The following is a 19,902-nucleotide window of genomic DNA, read 5'->3' on the forward strand; positions in this document are numbered from 1 at the left end:
ATTAGAATGGCAAGGAATATCTTAAGATTCGATGGAAGTAATGTAATGCAAGTTAATCGCATAGAGTCGTTAGTTGTTGTGTTGTAGTCTTGGCCCATGTACCTGGAACTGTTCCTATCTTATCTCCTACTTCTAACAGGCTGTAATGGAAGATGCTAAAACTTTCCAGGGATCGTTCTGTGATTCAAGGGTAAATTAAGAAAGATTCCGCATCCTTACTTGAAAAACACCCACACACACACACACCCACACACACACCTAAGAACCTAACTAATTATCTGTTCAGCTTTTGGAAAGTTTATATAAGAGAACAATGCGCTTAATAATATGAGTCTTTCTAGTAACGAAAAGCAGTATACATAGAGAGGGAAGGATGAATTGATAGATGGATTAGAAAGGATGGCAAGAGTGACAAGTGGAAAATAAGACACATATGACAATCTAACTAATAAACTATGAAGCTTTTGGAAATAATCTATATGAGAGAACATAAGTGTTTCAGAATATGACATTAGTGTTTCAAAATGTGAGTCTTTCTGGTGAGGAAAACCGATAAGTAGGGACGCGGGAGCCGGAAGGGAGGGAGGGAGGAGGAAGGAAGGAAGGAAGGAAGGAAGGAAGGAAGGAAGGAAGGAAGGAAGGAAGGAAGGAAGGAAGAAAAGGAAGGAAGGAAGGAAGGAAGGAAGGAAGAAGAAAGAAAGAAAGAAAGAAAGAAAGAAAGAAAGAAAGAAAGAAAGAAAGAAAGAAAGAAAAAAAGAAAGGAAGGAAGGAAGAAAGGAAGGAAGGAAGGAAAGAAAGGAGGAAAGAAAGAAAGGAATGAATAAATGGAGGAAAAAAGCAGGGAAGATAGGAATAGAACAAGGCAGGAAGAGGAGACAGGTAGAAAGTCCCGAAGAAGAAGATGGATCCTCATGCCCAGTGTGAGACAAGGAACAAAAAAAAAAAAAACAACTCGGGAAAAGAAAGGTATCAAGTGAAAGACAAAATCACACGAATAAATAAGGGAGGAGTAAATTTATGAAAACAATCCTTTACAGCGAGCTATGGAAGGGAAGGAAGCGCATCCCCATAAGCAGCAGTACCATCTCGGCCCGCCCCCGCCACACACAAAGGCCGTGATTGTCGCCCACTGACCGCCTGAATTACAACTGTTTTAACACACCCGACCACTTCACTCGCGTTATTTACGGTAAACATTTATAGAAGTTGCAGTGGAAGGGGGTGGAGAAGAGCGCGTCCTGCATTGGAATCGAGACACTGGAGAGAGGAGAACACCCGCCACCTCGTCGCGTCCTCCTCCAGACACACTGACGACTGGAGGCAAAGGTTTGAGCCAAAATAAACACACAAGATTTATTAGTCCACGGGGACGGCGGTGAGGCGGTGTGTGGGTGTCCTCAGGGGAAGGGGAAGGGAGAAGGAAGAGGAAGAGAAGGAAGGTCAACTGGTAGAAGGAGGAAAACGAGGAGGAAGAAGGTTATGGGTGAGGGATAGAAGCAAAGTAGGGAGAATAGTATTGGTGAATTAGGTAGGGTTGCGCCTAAGGAGAGGACGGAGGGGATTGTCTGGCTGTGTGGCGTCGAGAGAGAGAGAGAGAGAGAGAGAGAGAGAGAGAGAGAGAGAGAGAGAGAGAGAGAGAGAGAGAGAGAGAGAGAGAGAGAGAGAGAGAGAGAGAGAGAGAGAGAGAGAGAGAGAGAGAGAGAGAGAGAGAGAGAGAGAGAGAGAGAGAGAGAGAGAGAGAGAGAGAGAGAGAGAGAGAGAGAGAGAGAGACGCGGGGATAGAAAAAACCGGAAACTTGAACCAAAAAAGAATGAAGAAGATAACAAGAAATAGGAAGAAAAGGAGTTAAAAGTCGCTGAGTTGATTGGGTAATATGACAATGTATAAATGGGAACAATAAGTGCAAAGGAAGGACACCAGAAAACCGACACGATCATTAAGAGACACGAATTAAAACCGGTAAATAAATTAGGTATTGATATGTATAGGATAAAAATACATGCAAGGATGGACACTCGAGAACAAAGACAACAATTACGACACACACACACACACACACACACACACACACACACACACACACACACACACACACACACACAGAACTATCGATCAAAACCTGTGACATGACCTAACAATAATATTCACACAATATATACAACAAATACATATTATACTTTGTTCTCTTGCTTGGGTTGAGGAAAGACTCAGAATAAGAAACCTGAACCAAAATATTAGAGAGAAAAACAGCAAAAAAAAAAAAAAATAAATAAATAAATAAAAATAAAAGAGAAAAAATGGAAAAAATACAAAACCGGTAGAATGTTACATGATCTCTTCTTTCTTTTTTTTTATTTTCACTTTCATTTTCTCGTTCCTAGGCCTACGGTTTTTGTTCATACAGTTTTCACCTTTTCATTTCCTTTTTTTCTTGTCCTTTTATTTATTTACTTTCCTTAGTAATTTTTCCCTTATTTTTATGACACTGGTTTACTATCGACATTCTTTTTTTTTTTTTGGTTTCTTTTATTTTTTTTTATCATTCCTTAATAATTTTTTTTTTTTTTTTTGGTGACGAGAGACTGGTTAACTGTTGTCATTCTTTCTTTTATTTTCCTGTGCTTTAATCGGTCTTTCTTTTCCTTTCTTTTGATTCTTGTTATTTTATCTTTCCTTAATAATTTTCTTCTTTTCTTTTTTGATGACTACACTCTGATTTCCTGTCGTCAATTTTTTTTTTTCTCTCTCTGGTATAATCACTCTTTTTTCTTTTTTTTCGTTGATATTTTTCTTTTATTTCTTCTAAGCATTCTTTCTTATGACTATTTACTATCGCCATTATTTTTCTTTCTCTGGTGTAATCGTCCTATAGTCCCTTTTGTTCTTGTTCTCTTTCATTTATCCTTAACATTCTGGTTTACTAACGTCATCACACGTTAACTCACCAATGAACACAATGAAGACAAGAATATAACGTGCTTCTTTACTGAATCTTCTTCTCTGATCATTTGTAAAGAACGACACAAAAAGATGAGCGTTATTTGACGTTTTTTTTTTTTTGTAGCGACTTCCTCGTTTAACTTCTTCAATACTGGGAAGCATTTTTACCACGAGTTTTCGGTACGATTAGACAATTTTATTTGCATTAGGAAGGGTCTACGGAGGTCAGAAGGTTAATGAGCTGAGTCTTCACTATTCTATTTCCCATCATAAGTTTCTGAAGCTGTTTAAAATGACCAAATAGTAAATAGAATGAATATAACGTGTCATTGTATTCGAGTGGTTAGTCTTCATATTCCCACGTTTTCAGTTTCGGGGCCGTCGTGGTACAGTGGAACCATGCGTGCTTTGGGGTCCGAGGGGTCTCCAAGCGCACGGGTTCGAATATTGTCCACGGTCCGAGTGTAGGTAGGGCTTCCTCACTCAGGAGGTGCCCCGAAAAAGCATCCCCTCTAGCCCATAAGTTCCCGTGGAAACCCCATACGGTGTAAAAAAAAAAAGAAAAAAAAAAGAAACTCATCAGCAAACACAATAAGCGCAAGAGCAGGACGTGTTATTTTTTTCTAACTTAATTTCCTTCTCCAATCATTTGCAGACACGCCAAAAAAAAAAAAAAAATCAAGCTTGCGATAAGACGATTTACTGCCTTTATAACTTCATTTTCTGCAACTTTTGAGTCACAGCACCAACAAAAACAAGAAAAGCAAGATAAGACGTGTTACTTTACTTAATCTCCTTATCTGCGCATTTAGAGAGAGAAAGCAAAATATTATTGAGTTATTCATTTATTTTTGTGACGAGTTTCTGGTTTTATATAGTCACTTTCCTCGCTTCTTAGATTAACTCACCAATGAACATAATAAAAGTCGAGAGCAGGACGTTTCATTTTACTTAGTTTCCTTGTCTAAACATCTACAGAGACGCGAAAAGTTGAACATTATTTAATTCATTTATATTTCATGGCCTGCTAGTTGGATATCCTTATTCTCCCCACCTCTTAATATTCACTGGCAATCACAAAAGACACAAAAAATAGCACATGTTACCTTCACCTTCCCAGAACTGTTATAGCGAAAGACAAACAAAAATCAAGCGTGACAAGAAAACGTCTTTCTGGCTAATAAAGTCATTTTTTCCACACTAACTCGTTAATGACAGCACAATGATCACAACAGTGGCTATTGTTACTTGACTTCATTCACTCTGCACCCGCTTTTTCTTATAAATAGAGAGAGAGAGAGAGAGAGAGAGAGAGAGAGAGAGAGAGAGAGAGAGAGAGAGAGAGAGAGAGAGAGAGAGAGAGAGAGAGAGAGAGAGAGAGAGAGAAACAAAACCCTGAACACACACGCACCACAACTCAACACTTTCACTGGGGGGCGAGGCGACAGATTATCTCCTGCCGTGTAGATACAAGTTCGTGAATCAAGAAGTGAAGCAACAGCGTCGACACTCGAGACTTGAAGATAATTTCCTGACGTAATTCGTAAGGAGGAAAAAAGAAGGCCAAGGGGAGGAAGAGATAAGGCGCTGCGTGTTAGGAGGAGGAGGAGGAGAAAGAGTGACTCAACCATGGGGAAGGGAAGGGAATGAGGAACAGGATGGAAGCTCCGGAGAGGATGGAACAAGAGGAGGAAAGCGAAAGTAGTGTGGAGATCAAAGCAGATGCAATGCTGGGAAGAAAGGGAAAGGAAGGGAGGGGAGGGAAGGGCAAGAGAAGAGATGGGAGGGAAAAGTAATGGAACTGAATAGAAGGGAAGGAAAGAAAAGGTTTTAGTTATTAATGTATTGAGTGACTGATGCATGATGTGTAATTGTAAAGGGGAATAATGACAAGTTCTTTAATAATGACGAATAGACCATCATCACTACCATCAATGTCATTATCGTAATCATCACTCACTCACCACCACTACCACCACCACCACCATCACCGCAACCACCACAACTGACAACAAAAAAAAAAAAAAAACAGATTTTTGCCATTTACCATTCATTTTCCCCATAATGAGAGAGAGAGAGAGAGAGAGAGAGAGAGAGAGAGAGAGAGAGAGAGAGAGAGAGAGAGAGAGAGAGAATATACGCAGGGAAAACACACCCACATAACCACCTACCCACTAACCCACACACACACACACACACACACAACAATCACCTCACCCAGAATTAAACATGGCGTTGTTGTTTGCCCTTCAGCCCTCCACAACACACACACACACACACACACACACACACACACACACACACACACACACACACACACACACACACACACACACACACACACAAATTTAAGATGACACCCGATACAAGCTGCGAGAGGGAAAAAAATCCTTCGTTCGTCAGATCAAGGAGGGGCGGGGCTCGTCCTTCACTTCTGGGATTGGGGTGGGGGTCTGGGTAGGATGAGGCGGTGGTGAGGGAGGTGGTGGGGAGAGGCGGGCAGGTAATGACCACCTACGAGAGGCGCGATAAAAATAAAAACAGAAATGAGACAATCGAAGCAGTGACTGGGGTCGTGGGAGTGTGGAGGACGCTGGGTGACGCTGAGGAAGGCTTGGTTTGCTGGGACTAAGGGGGACGCGAGACTGATGCTACTAATACTACTTCTGCTGCTGTTTGATTTGCTTGTGGTGAAAAGAAGGAGGAAGAAGAGGAGGATGAGAAGGAGGAAGAGGTAACAGGTTTCTTCTATTCTTACGAGTACTCTTGCCATTTGCATTGATGGTAGAGAAGGAAAAGGTAAATAGCTAGTGGTGTTCCTACTAGTGTGGAAGGAGGTTAAAGGTTTCAGGTGTTACTACTCATGCTGTTCTTGGTGTTAGTGTTGGATGAAGAGGTGGAGGAATAGGAAAACGAGGAAAAGAGGAAGAAAAAGGTTACAAAAAGACACAAAGAAACACACTGCAACATTTCTAGTTCCTGCTAAACCTTTTGAAGAAATCAGTTATGAAAATTCTAGTAGATCAGGTGAATAAAAGAAAGAGGAAAAAGAAAAAAAAAGGAAGAGAAGCAGAAGGCGTTTTAAGTGCTGGACACTCATCTCATATTTGTGGCCTTTTAGTGTGTTCTCTCTCTCTCTCTCTGTCTGTCTCTCTCTCTCTCTCTCTGGGTCTGGGAGTGACGGAGCCGAAATAAAGCGAAGGAGAGGGGGACGGCGGTGGTGTGGCCGGGCTGGGGGAGGATGGAAGGAGGTGAGTGGAGGAGAGGGGTGGTTGTTATCACGGGTTATCTCTCTGTGCCTTCAAGGTTATCCTCCTGCTACGCTCTGTTGCTTTTCTTCATTCCCTCCGTCCTTCCTACCTCGGTGTTTTGAGTCCTAAGATGGAATTTTTTTTTCGTGTGACTGAAGAAATACATAAATCATGGTATAAGATTTAATTGAGGTTATATACTTTATCGTGTGTACATGTTGCCTTGTTTTCTGATATACCGTTGTTTTTACCTACTTTCTTTTATTTGAGAGTTGATCGTGATGAAAGAAAGCATCAAACTGTACCGTAAAGTTGAAGGAGACAAACTGATGTACGAACTAACATATATATATGCCAATGTTTTTACCTATTTTCTTCTATCTTCCCGAAATGAGAGATGATCGTGATGAAGGAAAGTATCAAATTGTACCATGAAGTTTCAGTCTGATTTACGAGCTGACGTATATACAATGTTTCGTCCTTTTCTGAATCATATCAACGCCTTTTTTTTATATGTTGCATTTTATCTTCCTGAGTCAAGAGTTGATAATGAAGAATGTATAATATTAAACAGAGCTGTAAAATTTCGCTCTAGATGCATAGATTGGCATATATTTAGGCTACAATAAGGTCTCGATATATCATTGCCAATATGATGTTTCCTTCTATGATCCTGAAATAATACATGGTAATTGTAAGAGAAGAATAATAAGGTTCTGATATATCATTGCCAATCTGATGTTTCCTTCTATCCACCTGAAATAATATACATGTTAATTGCGATATAAGAATATATACAATTATCCCATTAAATTCACAGAACACAAATATTTTCCTTTATTATACAGATACGACGTTCACTTTTTTTTTCCTTTCAGTCAATGAGGGGAAAAAATAAGAGACAAAACGACACTCAACCTTTTAACAGATTCTTGGATATGAAATAAGTTTTGTTCAATATCTCTATACATCCTTCATTTTGTTCAAGTCACCGATATTGTACCCCTTGCACCACTCATTGACCTTCACCAGAGCCACTCTAACATCAACACCACTCAATGAAAAGTAGATAAAAAGTGTAACTCTCATATGGTGAGGAACACTCCTCAACCTTCGTATTTCTCAAGTCCTTCCTGTAATCAATCAATGGTACTTTTCTATTACGTCAAGGGAGGAACTAAAAATTAATCGAGGAAAAATACCCAAATCAGGAGGCCACGGCGGGGCTTCTGGGCTTAGGAGAAGAGGGGCGGGGAGGGGTGAAGGGAAGGGAAAGGAAGGGGACAGGCTGCACATACCTCCGTCCCGCCCTGTGTGGGCCGGTCCATCACCAGCACATTTACATAACTCGGACCAGAGGGACAGCGATACCAGTCCAGGGAGCGGCGGCTGATTGGTTGACACGCGCGTAACGAGAGGCGCCGCGAGGATAGGGCGTGGGTGGGTGTTGGGAGAGGGGGAGGAGTAGCATAGGGGGAGGGTGGTCTGAGAGGAGGAGACTGTTTGATTGTGTATTGACCTTTCTGTTGCTTCTGCTGTTGCCATTGCTACTGCTGATACAACAATAACAATAACAACAACAACAACAACAACAACAACAACAACAACAACAACAACAATAACAATATCATCATCATTACCAGCAGCAACAGCAACATCATCATCATCATCATCAACAACAACAACAACAACAACAACAACAACAACAACAACAACAACAACAACAACAACAACAACAACAACATCATCATCATCATCATCAGCAGCAGCAGCAGCAGCAGCAGCAGCAGCAGCAGCAGCAGCAGCAACAACAATAACATCAACATCAACAATAACAACAACATCATCATCACCACCACCACCAGCAACAGCAACATCATCATCATCATCATCATCATCAAAATCAACAACAACAACAACAACAGAAACAAGAGCAACTACTACTACTACTACTACTACTACTACTATTACCACTACCGGTACTTTCTTGCCACTGCTCTCTACAACTGGAACTTCATTATCGTCTATGGTATAAACAATGACAGCTAATACTATTACTACTACTACTACTACTACTACTACTACTACCACTACTATTACTATCTTGTCACTGCTCTCTATCACTACAACTTCCTTATCGTCTATTTCATTTATCTCTTTCTTCTTTCCCGCATCCTCACCGTCATCGTCCTCTTTCTCCTCTTCTTCCTCCATCACCTCCTAACTCAGTATTTAGTTAATTCCTTTCGTTATTGAAGACTGAGTGTGAATCTTTAGAGTATTTCGTGAGCCAGCGTGAGTGTTTGGCATTATGTTCTCGTGTCAATGTTTCCTCTGAGTGTGGTTTTTTTTTTTTTTCTTTTTTTTTTGTGTCTGTGTGTGACAAGGTTAAAATAATGTGAGTCTTTTCTATAACCGGGGCTCGACTTACCTATATTTAGCGACCGGCTGGAGAAACCATCAGTATAACCTAACACTAAGAAAAGCAACTGCAGCAAAATATTACCAAGTGTTTGCAGAAGTGTGGAAAGTAGGATGAGGTGATGAAGTCAGGGGATAATTATTGCTATCATTCACCACCACCACCATCACCACCACCACCACTACTACTATAACTCTCAAGCGAATATATCATTACGTATTTATCTAACTGGTGTTGAACGCATATAAACACACGTTGTTTATTTTGACTAATTACTTAACATCGCTGGATCGAGAAAGAAGTGTCGGGTGTGTTATAAGGATGAGTCACCACCACTTCGTCACTAAGAGGCTGCGTTGGCTCATCCCTATATTTGCGAGAACATTCACCCTCTAAGTCATAACGAAAGCACCACTTACTTTATTTACTCTTTTCTTTGGGTGGATCAACCTTCTCCGCCGCGCTGTGTCTTCTGCGTCTCCTTCAGTCACATCCAATACAAGCATGCCTTCTTTCACTACTTCCATAAACCTTCTCTTTGGTGTTTGTCTCTTTCCCTGACGTGTAAATCCATTTCCAGCATCTCCCTCCCATATACTTCTCGTGTCGCTTCTCAACATACCCAAATCTTCTCATTATGCACAGGTTTCTTTTATTTATTTTCTCTAAGACTTTCCTCTTTTTCACCTGCTGGATAGAGTGATTCCTAGCGCCCACCCTCTATAGCTTTGTCCCTAAGCCGACGTATTTGTGTTGTGGCTGATGAATTTTGTCCAGCCTCGTCATTGTTATAGAAAATGGCAGTATTCTAATTTCAACGACTTTTAACAGTCCTGAACAATTAACCCCTGAGTACCAGGACACGTTTCTATATTCATTCTGCTTATTATTTGGTGATTTTATACAGCTTCAGAAACTTATGTGGCGATTAAAATAGTGAAGACTGTGTCCATTAATCTTCTGACCTCCATAGACGCTTCCTAATGCCAATAAAATGGTCTAATCGCACAAAAATCTCGAGGTAAAAATGTGTGCCAGTACTGAAGAGGTTAATCGTAACTATGGATACGTAAGTAATCTCCTTATTCGGGACAAATTCATATTCAGTGAGGAAAAATGCTTATCCTCTGCTTCATTATCATTTTATTTGGCATTGTTCTGAAAACAATAGCATTTAAATAAGCGTTTTAATTAATTTTTGCTGCTCTTGGTCAGAAGTCTTCTTACATAAAGCAAAAATAAGTATATAGGCAAATTCAACAGTCGATCACTAAATACAGGTAAGTCGATCCCAGTTATAGAAAAGATTCACATTTGGCTTCCTGATCTAGCAGAAATTTACACCTTGTCACACACACACACACACACACAAAAAAAAAAAAAAAAGTCACATTCAGGGGAAACATTCACACGTTAACAAAATGCCAGACACTCACGCTGGGTCACGAAATACTGGAGATTAACACTCAATCACCAGCAAAGGGAGGAATTAAAATCAAAAGGTTTGCCATAAAAAAAAAGAGAATGTACATAAGTGAAATCATTAGGTCCATTAAAATAAATAAAATGCACCCAGTCACTGCGTCTATGAGAAAAAATGCGCACCATCAATAAACACGAAAAAAAAGGTTTAGTCACTGCCATAATACTCGAGAACGATTTACACTCACTAAAAATCGACACGAATTAACAATATATGACAAAAAAAAAAAATAAATAAAATAAAATAAAATAAGCACTTAGTCATCATATGTAAGAGCAACATTACACGCAGTCACCATGAACAGACAGATAAATAAAAAAAAAATAATAGTAATACCTCATCGCCGATATATAAAAAAAAGAAGAAAAAAGATTAGCAAAACCTCATCGCCAAGTATAAAGAGCACAAAAATATCCATTCACGAGGTATAGGAAAATATATACCCAGTCGTTATATACACAAAAATCGTTATACTGTCACCACGAGCAGAGCAAAAAGTGTTGTGTCTTTTTTTTTACTTCTTCTTCTTCTCCTTCATACGACCTGATTCCCATTGTGTAGTAAGGTCAACCGCTCGAGTTAGCTTCTCTCATCTGCTTCTACTCATTCCGTCCACTTCTGTCCACTGCTCTCCATACATAAAATACGTGAATAAAGGAAATAAATAAAGCAAGATGAAAATAATAACCACAGTGCACATACAAGCACCATATACTAAAGAAAAGTGTACATCCAATTACCAGAGAAGAAAATACTGATCATTAATTTACTTTTGTACAGAGAGAGAAAAAAAGTCAACGCAAAATAACCGTAATAGAGGAAAAAATGTAAGAAAAATGTGTAAAAGTCATAATATAAATACCAATAATTTTCCAAAGTACTTGAAAAGAAATACATAAAAGATAACATACTTTTATTCTTAACCCATTCAGTACAGGGACGCATTTTTTTACCATGAGTTCTGGGTATGATTAGACGGTTTTACTTGGATTAGTAAGGGTCTATGGAGGTCAGAAGATTAATGGCTACAGTCTTTACTATTTTAATCCCCACATAAGTTTCTGAAGCTGTAAAAAATCACTAAAATAAATATGAAAACGCGTCCTGGTACTGAAGAGGTAGTAGATAAGAAATTGCTGGAAAAATATAAAAGCTATAATATAAATACCAATAATTTCCCTATGTATTAGAAAAAAATATATGTAAAGGTACTGGGACTTTATTTTTTCTTTTACCATGAGTTTTGGGTATAATTGGACGGTTTTATTTGGATTAGGAAGGGTCTATGGAGGTCAGAAAATTAATAGCCACAGTCGTTACTATTTTAATCCCCACATAAGTATCTGAAGCTGTATAAAATTTCCAAATAGTAACCAGAATGAATATGGAAACGCGTCCTGGTACTGAAGGCGTAGCAGAGAAAAGAAATGTTGGAAAAATTGAAGTTATCATATAAATACCAATAATTTACAAAAGTATTAGAGAAAAATATATTTGTAAAAGATATTATACTCTTAATTTTTCCCCCAAAACGGCCCGGGTCATTAGTCTGCCAGGCCGCGATTTGCGTAGTTTCCATTTTAATCTTCCATCGGGTTTTGTAATGGATCGCCGCAATAAATCCTTCCTTTATCTTCCCCTCGCCGCCAAGTTCTCTTACTCATCGTTCCACTTTCCTTTCTCACATCCATCTTTTCTTTTTTTTTACCTTTTTTTTTTTTACTTTCCGTCACCGTGTTATCTGCGCGACGTTTAGGTTTGCCAATCTTTTCGCAATTTTCTCCTCGTTCAAAATATCTCTCACTATTTTCTCGACATGATCATTATTTTTTTTCCCCTTCCAATTTTCGATTCTTGGATTTTTTTTTAAATGTTGTGTTTGTCTTTTATTTTATTTTTTTTTCTTTCTTTTTCAACGTGGTCTTTATCTTTATGTGGTGTTTCTTTGTTTTACTCTTAAATTTCCTCAACGCTATTCAATTATTCACTAGAAATTTCACTAAACACTCCGTCAGTATCTGTTAGTCGATGAAGAAACATTCTTGCAGCTTTTTCTTATAATTTTTCTCTCTTTAGTATGCATATATAAAAGGAACAGGAGACTAGGAACCTTCAACTATGTATTTTCTATCCCCTAAGTTTGAGAAGGCGTGGTGCTAAAAATATCAACATTCTATTCACGTGTCTTTCACAATCTCAAGGTACTTTTCATTAGGCTAATTGGATTTCTCCTGGACACTAAGACAGTGAAGTCTGGCACATGATGCATACAAATACTACAAACACCGCCTAATACTCCTTGCAATCCCATTAAAGTAGCATTATAACTCATTTTCTCTTCTTTCTCACCACTATTGTTTACCTCACTAATGCAAGAGTTTATAGAGTTAATAGTTATTTGCACTCTTTAATTCTCTCTAATGGTAAACTCTCTCTCAATAGCTGTCTATTTTGTTTCTATTCCAATGACACGAACTGTTTGAAAAGGAGAGCACCAAAACGTACACATCATATTAATTAACTTACTATTGGATTCACCTTCTGTCTTAATATTTTAGGGGACACGTAAATTTAATCCAACTAATTTCATACTCTTTCCCAATATTCTGCAAATGTAGTGAATAGACAATTAAATGAATAAATAAACATGTAAAAAAAAGGTTAATGGATAAATAACGCGTCGCACAGTTCCTAAAGCCGTTAAATTGAGTAAAGAAAAGAAAGGAAGATAACAAAAGATTAAGACATTTTTCTAAGCCTCCCTCAAGCCTATCTAACATTCCCCGCGAGTCCCAGATGGCGGATTAGCGTGCTGTGATACACAAATCATAATTCCGCGACGCGAGGAGGCAATGCAACCAAACTGAAGCGAGGAGCGTTGTCTGGCGGCGGGACTCCAGTGCTTCCGCGACAACCTACGGCATATAATAAGAGTCACTTTCCTTAATTTGGAGATGATGGTGCGAGAGTCTCATAACCTGTTCGCCCCTGATCCCCGGCCACCTTCCCCCCAGCAGCGAGTGACAAATCCTACAGCCTCGTTCCCTCGCCCGGCACTGCAAGACACGACGCTCCGTAATCCGATTTGATGTTGAGTGTAAAAAGTGCGAGCGGGTGATGGCATATACTGCTGCGGGCTTATAGGGAATGTGAGACACGTAGCAGGCGATGAGAGGGCATGTGTTTACAACTCAGCAAGCACCGTGTATTCCTGCTGACTTCCTAAGTGTGTGTGTGTGTGTGTGTGTGTGTGTGTGTGTGTGTGTGTGTGTGTGTGTGTGTGTGTGTGTGTGTGTGTGTGTGTGTGTGTGTGTGATAGTAATGATAATAATTAAAGGTTTTATCGAGAGATGATTATAATGCATGTCTGCCAAAAAGCTAAAAATATACATAAAAGCATTAAGATTGTAATAAGAATACCATCAAACCATAGGCAAATTATGAGATGTGTGTGTGTGTGTGTGTGTGTGTGTGTGTGTGTGTGTGTGTGTGTGTGTGTGTGTGTGTGTGTGTGTGTGTGTACGTGTGTGTGCGTGTGTGTGCGCGTGTTTGCGTGTGCGTGCGTCAGTGCGTATTCGCGTCAAGAATTAAGGATGCACGTACGCCTGCCTAAACAACCTGCCTCCCTCCGTCGCAGAAGGACAGAGTTCCTGCTGAGAAGACGAGGAAAGGTGGTCATAGTGGTCTTAGTGGTAATAACGACGTTGGTGGTGGTGGTGGTGGTGGTGGTGGGGAGGACGGCGGAGGCGGCGCGGCAGCAGCAGCAGGAGCATCAACGTGGGCGATATCGGGCGTGATAAGCATCTGGCCAGCGTCGCGTCACCAATCGGGCGCATCAAACACAAGTGACCTTCCTGCTCGCCGCGTCGCCTCGCCTCCCAGATTAACTTGTGCCGAGACTAACAGGACTCGTCACCGGCGGTCCGCGGTACTTGAACCCACGACACTCTTTACGTACTGACCTGAAACACAACATTTTTCCTCTCCCTCGTTCCTCAACATTATTCACGGCCCACAGCACCTCACACACCTGCTGGGGCGCGTCCCTCACGGCGAATGCATCACCACCACAACGAGGAGAGACTCAGCGCGGCGCCTCAGCATGAGATAGGAACCACACGCCGCTTCATCACGTGATTGTAAGTTTTGCATGATTTCGTTATTCCCTGCCAGCCGAGCGTCAAGGATTAAGTGATATACTTGCGCCGGTGATCTTAACCTCCAGATCTCCCTGTCCGCGAGGTATTTACGAGACTACAGTGTAAAAAGCAAGTCCCCGGAGCGTGCGGCGCCCATAATGGCGAGCTTGTTTTTCAGGTCCCGCCGCCCCGCCGTGGTCCACCTTATCGCTCCTCGCATCTCCCCATTGCTCGAGAATGCACGAAATCACTCGTGCTTTCGTGCGCCTTGATCAGGTCGATAATTGATTAATCAGATGGTATCGCGTCTCGAATACTAATTAGCATATTTCACAGCGAGGGTCAGAATCGTCCGTCTCAATTAGCGAGCAACATATGTTTTTGACGCTGCGTCCTCCCTTGTGTGGCGAGGCGATAAATCTTGCTCCAATAAATTCACACACACACACACACACACACACACACACACACACACACACACACACACACACACACACACACACACATACACACACACTGTATGAGGCGCCAACAAGCGGCCATCATGCAAACCAGCGACCTCAACTCAACCTTAAAACTCAACTCATCTCCTCCTCGTTACTATAGTTAATGTTGCTCGAGCAATGAAAGTATTTGTGTATTAGTAAGTATAGAGGATGAACCACATTAATTCAATACGATATGAGGTAGAGAAGCTACAATGACGCTGCTGTGGAGAGAGAGAGAGAGAGAGAGAGAGAGAGAGAGAGAGAGAGAGAGAGAGAGAGAGAGAGAGAGAGAGAGAGAGAGAGAGAGAGAGAGAAACATTAAAAACAATCCCATGTTTTAAACCAGTTAATTTGTTCTGAAGTCAAACTAATTCAAATCTACAATTTTTCTAAGTTAAGACAGGATAGGCGACTGTTACACCAAGAAATGAGTAAGTGGAGCTATTTCCACATAGTTTTCAATACTCGTGCAAGCGCAGTACATCTCAATCCCGCCTAAACATTTTCAGTACCATGACGCGTTTTCATATTCACTCTGTTTACTATTCAGCCATACACCAGAAACCTAGGTGGTAATTGAAATAGTAAAGACTCTGGCCATTAATCTTCTGACCTCCATACACTCTTCCTAATGCAAATAAAATCGTCTAATCGTACCCAAAACTCATGTTATAAAAACGTTCCAGTAGTGAAGGAGTTAATCTGTGTATTCACCTCCTGCCCTGTACCCGATGCAAACCATTCACTGCTGGACAATTTTCTTTAGTCAACAATAACGTTTATGTACTAATTTCTTAGAGAACTTCATAGCCAAGGAAAAACAAAATCAGCGTTCAATTATCTCTTCCCAGTCTTCAAGCTACCCATTTTTTAACTGCTTTGATTAGCCGCAAGGGATGGTCGTACTAGTGAAAGGATTAAGTCAAGCTCTTTTTTTCGTCTTCCCCATCTACCTGTACATTCAACTTAGTCCGTCTGTCTGTCTGTACGTATTCAAGAGGTGGTCTGTTTGTCAGTCCGTTCGTTTGCAGTTATTCCGGTTACCTGTCTGTCTGAGCGCCTGTCCCCTGCTGCCCGCCTGCCTCTGTCCACTCTTCTGTTTGTACGTGCGTAAAATACCTGAAAAAATCCCGCTCGCCGCATTTGCATTTTTGGCGGCGTGTGACGAGCGCGCTACGCCGGCAAGCATTGTGAGGAAACGCAGACTTCTCGCAGCAGATCACTCAGTAAAGAGAGACCGTCACAAACACTCATTCACGGACGAGGCGCTGCTACCGGAGGCTGATGGCGTCTGTCCATCACCACACACACACACACACACACACACACACACACACACACACACACACAATGTACGCTGGCCTGCACAGGGGACGGACACACACACACACACACACACACACACACACACACACACACACACACACACACACACACACAGAGTGGCATTCATTACACACTCCAAACAGGTGACGACATCATGTGCACTCGTCTGAAGAAAGTGCTTCCCTCATATTAACTATTTCAGTGTTGTTTTGGATCACACACACACACACACACACACACACACACACACACACACACACACACACACACACACACACACACACACACACACATACATGGGTACACATAGGTACGGGAGGCGCCACAGGACGGCGCTCTTCACCCACGATGACGCTGAGGTGATAAATGCTGATCCACGCTTGCTCCGCTGCTCAGTGATGTGGCCCAGTATAGGGCGGGACATGGCAGAGGGAGGCATGTGGGGGCTGGGGCTGGAGCTGCCAGGGAGGAGGGAGGGGTGGGAGCGGCGGTGGGGGGCGGCGTGAGGATGGGCGGCGGGAGGCGAGCAGGACTGCAGGAAGCCGAGCAGAGGGACGCCTCGCTGCTCGTTCAGATCAACTTATTAGCTTGACGGATGAAGAGACATGTTTAGATGCGCAGATAAATATATGGATATGTCCCGCATGACGTCACGCGCGACTCAGCCAATGAATGCCAAATCAGCCGCCCGCGGAGCGTGGTGCTGGGACCGCCTGTCCCGGCCGGCAGGGCGGTTCCCCGCCGGGTTTACGTTCTTCTTATTTAATGAAGTTCTCTTTATACCTCCACCAGGAGCCAGGTCATGGGTGCTGCCGGGCCCGGGAGTCGCCGCACCGGGGACCAGTCTGCCTCTGTACCAATGTAAATATTTAGCAGAATGGCAGTGGCGGCGCCTTAAACGACTGTTCGTCCACAATCTGGTGATCACTGATACTCCCCAGCACCACGACGTGCCGCCGGTCTCCGTGTTTACCGGGGAGGCCGCCACCTGCGAGGCGCCCTCCAGCTCCTCACGCCCGGGCAGCAGGCCGCCAGGCGAGCAAGAGCTGATTCGTGATAGCAACATTACTCATGTCGCTCAGACTCAGACTTGCACCAGCGCACCCATCACTCTCGTGAAGGATTTGTAGACCTGGCAATACCTTAATTCTTTCCAGAAGCCCCTGAGACTACCGCGGCCACTACCGACAAACCCACGACCACCACAAACACCATCACCGTCACCGTCACCCTTAGCAGCGTGTGTTCCTTTCATTCACTGACGCAATATTACAGAAAGGAATATTTGAGTCATCATATGCAACTAGGATCTTTTTTGGCATGTGTCACAATCATAAACCATCTAAACAGTGTGTGTGTGTGTGTGTGTGTGTGTGTGTGTGTGTGTGTGTGTGCAACTTTTAGTAAACAGCATAAATCAAAAAGATTCTAATGATATGTGCACAGCCTTCATGCCACATCTCCCGCATCTCTCTCTCTCTCTCTCTCTCTCTCTCTCTCTCTGCTTACCAGAAGGAATTTCTCAAATAATTTTACTTCACGCATTCTTTAGATTTATGCAATATCTAGATTTAATCACAATAAATGCAGATGTTGAAATGCTTTGTAATTTGTAATTTGTGTATTGAATTGTAATGAGACTGCTTCTGAAGAATATCGTCGTGAGCTTCGCAAACTGATACAATGAGTACTGCTGCTCTTTTGAAAAAGAATAATATATTGCAGTAAGATTCATAATTCACATTATTGGTATCCAGGATTGAGACAAATTATCATGTAGCAGTGGCAGAGTTATCACGAAGTCTTCAGATCCTAGGGAAGTCCTTCAACACGCTAGCAATGACATTCGAGGTGACTCCCGCTTCCTTCCTCCCTCCCACCCTTCGCTGGCTGGCACTCTTCCCAACCTTCCATCCAATGACACTGAGTCGCCTCTTTCACCGCCCTGCCGCCCTCACCCCGTGCCAGGGAACAGTGCCACCCTTCACAGGTCCACTAAAGATCATTTTCACACGGAGCCAATCTCGAGAATGATCAGTAGTAGCGAGTAAGAGCGAAATCTGAGTGTTATTCCTTTGCCTTCCCGCCTTTCTGACAGCCGTGGGTGGTTAGGTTAGTGGATGCCTCTTGGAGCTTGATGTGAAAATTGTTACTCAGGATGTAGTCTCTGAGGGTCCTGGGTTTAGTCACTCGTGGGGGAGAGAAGAGTGATACAGAGAGTCATTAATTATCTTCTCCCACAGTGAGAGGCCGCACTCCAGCCACCCAGCCACCCAGCCGTTGATAATCACGGGGCATCGCTACACACAAGCAACTGCAGCACTGATACTTCTGCGCAGCATGACAATTGCGTTCTGTGTTGACGTTTATGTGTTAAGGGTAAATGTATCTAGTACCATGTTAAGAGAACTGATGGATAATGAGGTGATGGATTTTGGTTTCTCGTACAGGTTAAAGTTGAACTGCATGGGATCATCTCTCTCTCTCTCTCTCTCTCTCTCTCTCTCTCTCTCACACACACACACACACACACACACACACACACACACACACATATCCTTCTATTGTAACGTCATTGTGTCATTAGGAATATTATCCGTGTGTGTGTGTGTGTGTGTGTGTGTGTGTGTGTGTGTGTGTGTGTGTGTGTGTGTGTGTGTGTGTGTGTGTAAGATTGATGATATAAGAAAAGGTTTACATCATGTTCTAATGGATAAGCAAGACGAAATAGTACAAAAAAAAAAACATCGTTATACAAACAGATCGCGACGATGAATAAATAAATATAAAACAAAACCCCAACCCAGAGAGAGAGAGAGAGAGAGAGAGAGAGAGAGAGAGAACAGAATGGGGGAAGAGATAATACCGACGGTTTCCCACAACGCACTCTATCCATCACCAACAACCTCAAGTAAGCTACACGAACTAACCACAAACATTAACCAAGGATCACAAAAAATAATGAGCATGAAACACTATGACGTTACATATCCACCTTCACAACCTCCACCAGCCTCATGATTCCTTCGCACAACACCTCACTGCGTCCTTCCCTCAGCCTCATAGCAGCCAGGAATGTTGTACTCACCACTCAGTAGCATGGCCTGGCACACCCGCACCTGCTGACTCCGGGAGGCGCGGTAAAACGAAGGATTTATGACCGCACATGTCTGCACGGCTTTACAGTACACATGATATGTCAACACTCACTCTGGCGCTCCTCGCTTGACAGAGGGCACGCGGGTCGCTCTGTGAAGTAAGCGGGAGATTTTGATTTGATGCTCGCCGCGATCTAGTCAAGGTTGTAAGTCTTGTAACTCACTGCTCTCCTTTCCTCTTGTCTCTATGTTTGTTATTAAAGACTAAAGAGATGGTTCCTATGGGTGTCTTTTCTTTGTTGAAATGTACTATTCCTGGTAATCTGTCCTTAGAAACAACAAAGAAAGGTAAACTTGAAAGTTCCTATATCATCCACCACAACCTGGTAAGATGGGGAAGTGTTTAAGAATACTGTCCTCAACCTGAAGCTCTCTCATAAGCTAAGGATCTATCAAAAGTCAACAGATCAGAGAATTTACACAAGAGCGAAGGAAGACGCAACACAAAGTGGAGATAGGTGCAGCCTATTCGACTTCTGGCAACGACTACCTACATACGATGCTGTAACACAGTGATTTGCTTATTGCTCAGGCTGCCTGCCACACATGGACATATGTCCTTAGGGAAAGGTAGAAAATTTGTATATAATGCCACACACCAGCGTATAAAGTGAAGCGCAGAGGAAGATACTATTTTGTCGACAGTTGATTGATATGATATTGGTTTTTTTTTTTTCTGGGGGAGGTAACACAT

General features: G+C 42.1%; 1 long non-coding RNA gene across 1 annotated transcript in view; it reads right to left on the reverse strand.

Annotated features, from left to right (window-relative positions):
* Positions 1–19,268, reverse strand: part of LOC123517681 — an 82,981-nt gene extending 63,713 nt beyond the window's left edge. The window contains exon 1 of the long non-coding RNA XR_006678535.1: positions 19,139–19,268. This is a non-coding gene — a long non-coding RNA (uncharacterized LOC123517681). The remainder of the gene's footprint in view (positions 1–19,138) is intronic.
* Between the last annotated feature and the right edge of the window lie 634 nt (positions 19,269–19,902).

The sequence above is a fragment of the Portunus trituberculatus genome, chromosome 42 (assembly GCF_017591435.1).
Source record: "Portunus trituberculatus isolate SZX2019 chromosome 42, ASM1759143v1, whole genome shotgun sequence".
Lineage (NCBI taxonomy): Eukaryota > Metazoa > Arthropoda > Malacostraca > Decapoda > Portunidae > Portunus > Portunus trituberculatus.